Source organism: Semicossyphus pulcher, unplaced genomic scaffold (genome assembly GCF_022749685.1).
Source record: "Semicossyphus pulcher isolate SPU_LCO1_2020_fin unplaced genomic scaffold, fSemPul1.0.p SCAF_18, whole genome shotgun sequence".
Classification (NCBI taxonomy): domain Eukaryota; kingdom Metazoa; phylum Chordata; class Actinopteri; order Labriformes; family Labridae; genus Semicossyphus; species Semicossyphus pulcher.
In genome coordinates this window covers 12,359,514-12,366,372 of record NW_027211691.1, presented here as the reverse complement: position 1 = coordinate 12,366,372, position 6,859 = coordinate 12,359,514, and positions in this window count along the sequence as shown.

The following is a 6,859-nucleotide window of genomic DNA, read 5'->3' as shown; positions in this document are numbered from 1 at the left end:
ACAAAGAAAATCTAATCAATTTCTGCTTTTGCTTCACACACGTTCCCTCAGTGATGACTCCGTCTTTGCTGTTGAGCTCGCCGCCTAGATCTCCCCCTTTGGAAGTCAATAAACTCAACCAAATCGAGCTGATACTGTCAAACTATGAACTCAAATCAAAGTTCTGCGCGTCGTCTTGATGCGGTTTGGCTGTTTGCTTTGGGTGAAAGCTGTTTGTAGAAAAGATGTGGGACAGAAGGTCTCATCACTCGAACTTGCACGGCTGACTGACAGCTAATGCTGCTCTGCGCTTGAACAGAAGGGGGCAGTGTGATACCAGAGAATACCACACATTCAACACAAGCCACATTCACATTCTCATTTTCCCCTCTCCCTCTGTCGCCTCTTCATATCACTTTGTTTCTCCACATTCAACTCCATCTCTTCCTTTTATGCATGTCTGTCTTCACTCCTTTTCCCACACATACAACGATGCACACACACGCATAAACATGCGCACACACACAGCCACACACGTACAAGTGCGAAGTAATCTCAAGTCTGATACACCCCGCTCAATTATGAGCTACAATGCGTGTAATTAGAAAAGAATAAAATGCATTTCAGTTTTCATTAATGAATTTCATTGATTGGCTCGTCTCTTTGTTCCTTGTTTTGATGAAGTTAACTTTGAGGGGGATAAACACAACACTTCCAGCGCAATCAGACCCGCCACGGACGTGCATGTGCGCTTGTATGTGCGTGTGTGTGTGTGGCATAGGCCGCGTGTGTGTTGTCTTTGGCCGATTTGTGGTGGTGTGTCTTTTTAATCTGTCCAGCAGGCGAAAATAGAAACAGGCCCCACCACAAAGCATACGATTGTAACGGAGAGAGGGAGAATTAAAATCAGAAGAAAGAAGTAATAAATCACGGGACGAGATGGGGAGGGAAAAAAAAAGCAAGAGACGGTGTTAAAAAAAGGAGCGAGCGGCGGAGGGAAGGCTAGAATAGATGAGGTGAGGGGGAAAGACATAATTGGTACTGTGTTTGGGGACATCTTGCTGCAACACAGTAAAATAAACCGCAAAAATATGAGTTGGAATAAGAGCGATGGAACCAAATTGAGAGCACTCATGTATATTTCTGACTGTACTGTACAGTGTGTGTGTTTGTGTGTGCATCAAAGCCTTATTGTGTGTGTTGGCATGAGCTGTCTGCACATGTACGTGTGTTTTTTTATGCCAGTCACCGCGCCTGGATGGATGGGTGCACTTAATGCCCACACCTTTTGTTTTCATGCATTTTATGTGTATGTTTGCCACTACCGTGTGTGTGTGTGTCTGCCTCCCAAGCTTTCCCTACTGTGTGTGTGTGTGTGCGCGCGCGGTGGAACAGAGGCTCTGTGTCAGCAGTGGTGTGCCCTCAGTGAGCCTGTCTCTAATTACAGTCTAGGGTTTCAGCGTTTCAGCCCGTCCATCTCCCTGTTTAAACCCGGCTAAGGCAGCCAGGCCCCACTGAGCCAAGGTAAACCATACAGCTAATTAGACAGACCAGCTTCCATCTCTGTACCAACGGGGAGGTGGGAGGACGAGGGGGGGGAGGGAGGGGCGTGGATGAAGAGAGGAAGTGAGAAAGAGAAAGCTGAAGGAAAGAAATGAAGGAGGAAGGAAGGAGGAGAGGATGTGGAGAGACAGGAGGAAAGAAGGACATCAGGAAGAAAGAAAGAGGGCGGAAAAAGGACGATTACAAGTGTCTTTTTTATGTTTTTTTGAGTCTAAACCGAGTGTCACAAGTTAAGAGCGAAACCCTGCGGTATTAATAAGTCCTCATTGCACAAAACAGCCCAAACACTTCATCAAACACTTCATCAAACAACATCTCCTGCTAAGTTGTCCCTGTTTCATTTGCACATGTTCGCTCTCGTGTGTGAGCGTGGGGGCGCTCGCAGGGGAGGGGGGGGGGGGCGAGGCCGTTTTTGTGGTGGTACAATGTTAGTCTAAAGGTGTTTTGACACCCTCCAGCGCGTTTTTGAACCCAGTGGTAATTTGCATATTGTAAACAAATGTAAACGGGGGGGAGAAGGTCATTGGTCAACCTGGGGCGACCTAATCTGCATAATTGGCTCCGGTGGTTCAAATTATAGCCCGCTGCTGCTCTGCTGAGAGAGGGAAACGGAGGGGGAGAAAAAGGGAGGGGTGCAATTATGGTCATATGCAGCCAATGAAAAAAAAAATTGTCCTTTTCCTTTTTTTTTTCTCCTTTCTGCAGCCTTTTGCCTCTCCTCCCTGGCTCATTCTGACCAATGAGAGCACTCCGTGCTGCCCGACAGCAATCAGAAATTCATCTCGCTCCACGACAGCTAAACCCCCCCCCCTCGCAGGGAGAGACAGAGAGAGAGGAAAGTGAGGGAGACAGGAAACGAATGAATGAGAGAGAGAAAAGAAGAAGAAGGGGAGAATGAAACAGAGAAAGCGGGAGATGGCATCTAGACTCGCCAATCTGGGCGGTTACAAAATGTGAGAGGGGAAGGCGCACGGGAGTGCGAGGATGGGAGAATAAGGGGTGAGAGGCAGACGTTGGCTCTGGAGAAGGAGCTAAAATGAGAAGAGGACGGAGAGAGCGGAGAAATGGAGGGGAAAATAAGATGCTACTGCAGTCAGAGATAGGGTGACAGATCTGTTCTCCCAGCACCAAACACCATTTTCTCCTGCCTGTCCTGTCCCGAGTGAAAAAAAGCCACATTTGCAGATTCTCCCTTATCACTGAAATACTAGAAATCATGTGTTTGTCTGCACGCGTGTGTGTGTGTGTGCAGGGAGAGGTTGGATAAGGGCACAGTAAATAAATCATGGGGGGCTCATTGGAAGAAGGTCACCGGCTGGACCTTGCCTGCACACACACACACACACACGCACGCACGCACACACATCCACGCGTGCTGACAGGCCCCTGCCCCTCATTTCGGGGTGCTCTGGGTGATTCTCCCAGTGTAATGGCTTCTACCCCATTTCCAGTCTCCTGTCTGAAAGAAATCACACACAGACCCTCCAACAGTAGCTCACACACACTGACACACACACACCTGGCCAGTCGGGCATTGGGGAAAGGGAACGGATGGAAACAGTCGGGTAAATACGTTCTTTTGTAGATATTTGGTGTTTGTCTGCGTCGGCATGCCGTATGTACCATAAAGCCTTATCTCTTATTATTTTCTCTCTCCTCATTGTCCACAGCGCTGTATATTTCCAGCCTTAGCTGTGTGCTTTTGTTAGTTTCTGCTTGTAAACACGCTCTCATTCTCGTGTTTGTTTAAAGAGGCCCCCTTGCTTGAGTTTGGCCATCTTGAGTGTTGGTCTTGTTTCTTCGCGGCGTGCTGCTTTGTCATGGAAAGAGCTCTGCGCGCAGGTACGCCGGAGCTGCAGTCAAATTTAATGCTCTGAACAGTGAGGTGAGCTGTGCTGTCAATCGGGTTGTTGCAGAAGCAGTTAGATGGATTTTTCAGCAGTTACTTGTCACACGTAAGCGGCTCGACGTGGAGGAAAGTTGACACCTTGAGGGATTTAAAATGGCTGCAGTGACTTATTGAAAACTCTCATGGTCCATTGAGTTGATTTATTCATGTATACTGGTCGTGTCCTGTAAGCTGCAGAGTTGATGTTCATCTTTTCCAGAAGCTAGATGCTAAAATATCTTTGTTCTTTCTGACAGTCATAATTCGGACGAGGAAATTTGCTTTAATAATGTAAAATAAAAGCAAAACATTTCTCATGTTTTGCATTTTTCGACACAGGTTGAGGCCTACTATACATGAAACCTATACTGAGGTTTGTACTGCATTTAAAGCAGCATTCATGGTTTGTAACTTGTTGACAATTAGCGTGTTTTTTTGTGTATAAATGTGCTTCTGAGTGGTGAGACGGAGAGCCAGAGAAAAGGAAGAGAAATGCTGCAAAGGAGCGACAAAGATGCATATGTCTGTCTGAATTTCTATCTGTCTGCAGAGGGCGGCGAGTGGGAGGGTCTATCAATCATTCCCAATCATTTATATTCAGCGGCTCATATCACTTCACCGCGATTGGGGCCGGGAGAGAGAGTCGGGCTCATTTGCATAAGGAAGAGTAACTGTTGAAAAGCTGTCAGGGCAAAACAAAATATATGGCTGTATTGATGTATACATTTGGTGTTTTTGTTCAGTGCGAGGAGCCGAGGATGAATGTGCGTGTGCCGCCTGCGTGTGCGGTGACAGATGCAATCTCGGTGCGCTGCATGAAAAAGGGCCTTTTTGACAACTTGTGCGTTGCTTTTGTTGCATTTCTTAGTTGCTTTACACCTGCCTTCCAACGCCACAGCCAGAGCTCTTTATTGTCATGTGTGAACCGGTTTGTAACAGGAGTCTCGAGTGAAGAGAAACGGCTCTGGATGTTTGAAATTATTTTGGGGCTACTTTAAAATACATTTAAAAGATGTGTATTTATGTGGTAAACGTATGCTGCAAAATAAGCTAAATAAATACAGTTGCTTTTACTAAATACTATCATTTTTAATCACTTATTTAACATCTTTATTTTTTATTTTGGCTGTTTTACAAGGATTAAGAATTTGGATATAATTTTATATTTTTTTTATTTATTTTATTTAACCAGGAAAAGATTAAAAATCTCCTTTTCAACACAGGCAGCAGCACATGAACAACGTTTCAGACAAACAATGAGCAGCCATACATACATACATAATACAGAATGTGTGACTATAAAAGACATGAAGTAACAAGTGAAACCAGTCAAACTTTGTCTAAAATGACCACAATGATAAATATCTCAAGTAAATATCGATATAATTTTGCGCACAGATTTTTCTTTAAATGCAATTAAGAAGCCTTTTGGAGATCAAATCGCTGTTTTTGTCTTATTCAGGAAGCTTTATTTATAAGAGATAATGACGGATGACAATATTTAGAATCTCATAATATTTATTGCCTTATTGTTCACCCCTGCTGCGTAACGCTGTCTCTCACTTATTTCCTTTATCAATTAATGTGCAAAATATTCATAATAGTTATCATACATTTTTTGAGATGTAAGACAAACGTGACCCACCAAACAATCACAGAACCCTGTGTGACCTCTTCAAATGGTTGCAGTAAGTGAAAGGTGTACATAGTGCATATATTTATTATTATTACTGTATTATATTATTGTCTTGCATTATTTATCTATCACTTGTTTTACCCTTGTTCTTTACTTTGAGCTGTTGTAGCAGGTGGATTTCCCCCAATGTCAATAAAAAATCCAAACGGCATCAATCTTAATCAACAACATTATTAACAATAAATAAGGAAGAAAAGCAGCTAATAACTGTATTTTAAGAGGCTGACGTCAACTTAACTTCCCCCCACATTAAAAAAATAACTACAGTAATTAATTATCAAATTAGTTGCATATTACTTTCCTGTGTAGTTTGTCAAATCTCTGATATTTTTCTTCCACTTGTAAGCTCGAGTTCTTCCGAAACCCCAAAGTTGAGGGTGTATTCAATGAACAGTGAGTCTCTCACCTAGAGGACAAATTATACCTAACATTACAACTGGCTCTTGGGGGTTATCCTTTATCCAGTTTGTAAAAATGTCTTTTTCCCACTCTCCAAAATGTCCTTTAACCAGCGTAACCAAAACCTGTGGTCATGCTACACCTTCCCTGTGTCTTCATTTTATCCGTCCCTCACTCAGCCCTTCATTCCTCTCTGACTCTCTCAGTGTGTGTGACCTTGTGTTCCTTCTGTGTGAGTGTGTGGAAATTGGGCACACCTAACTACAGGGGCTTAAGTGTAATCATGTATTTAGCTGCAGAAATGTACTGACGCACTGTTCCTCCCTGGAAAAAGAGAACTCCCAGCATTAATTGAGGGATATTACTGTTGAGATCAATTTCCATGTTTCTGACAGTGAGATTCATTCCCTCAGACCTGAACAAATATTTATGTCTGGGTGCAAAAAAGAGAAAATGACTGAATGAGGAAAGAAATCAATATGAAAATTATTCCATCATCTCAGACACATTTAAGATGCTTTAAAACGGGATCAATGCGCCATTTTATACGGAAATTTAAGAATCCAAGTGTCATTTGTTGGTGCAATTTAAATGGCATGTCCTCCTTTTTGAATTGCATCATTTAAAAACAATCAAAACATTATAAAAATAACATCATTTGGTGTAAGGACATTTCACACACAGCTCGTTTTATTCTGAAATATAAACACAAACACAGCTTGACCATTTGCAGAAATGCAATTCTCCCCATTTGCATGCATCACTCCAGGTTTGTCTAAGTGGTAATCCCGCCAATAGGGGCCAGTGTGTAACCAAGTATAGGGCCTCAGTGAGGCCGCCGCTCATTGGTGGAAGAGAGAGAGAGAGAGACGGGCTGGGGGGAGCAGGTGGGGAGGACGGAGAGAGGGGAGGGGAGGGGGGGCTATTGTTGGAGGGGGTTATTGTGAAATAGGAAACGGCAAACAAGGCGGTCTTTAACTCTGCTTATAGAATATGTTAAAGTGATGTCTGTGATGCTCTGTGTGAATTATTTGCCTTATCATAAAGTGCATTTATGACGCACGGCCATAAATATGCATCAGTACGAGTGTTTTCAAAATTGAACCTCTCCCCTCTCTCTTATTCTCCTCCCCCCCCCTCCCCCCCCCCCCCCCCCCCCCGCCCTCCCTCCTTCTTTTTCGCTTCGTGCTAACAACACAAAAACAACATTTTTAAAATGCAACCCACCAGTGGATGTTTTGGAAACATTTCCTATTCCCTCCCCTCTTTTCTCTCATTGCTCCTCTCTCTCTCTCTCTCTCTCTCTCTCTCTCTCTCTCTCTCTCCCTCTCTCT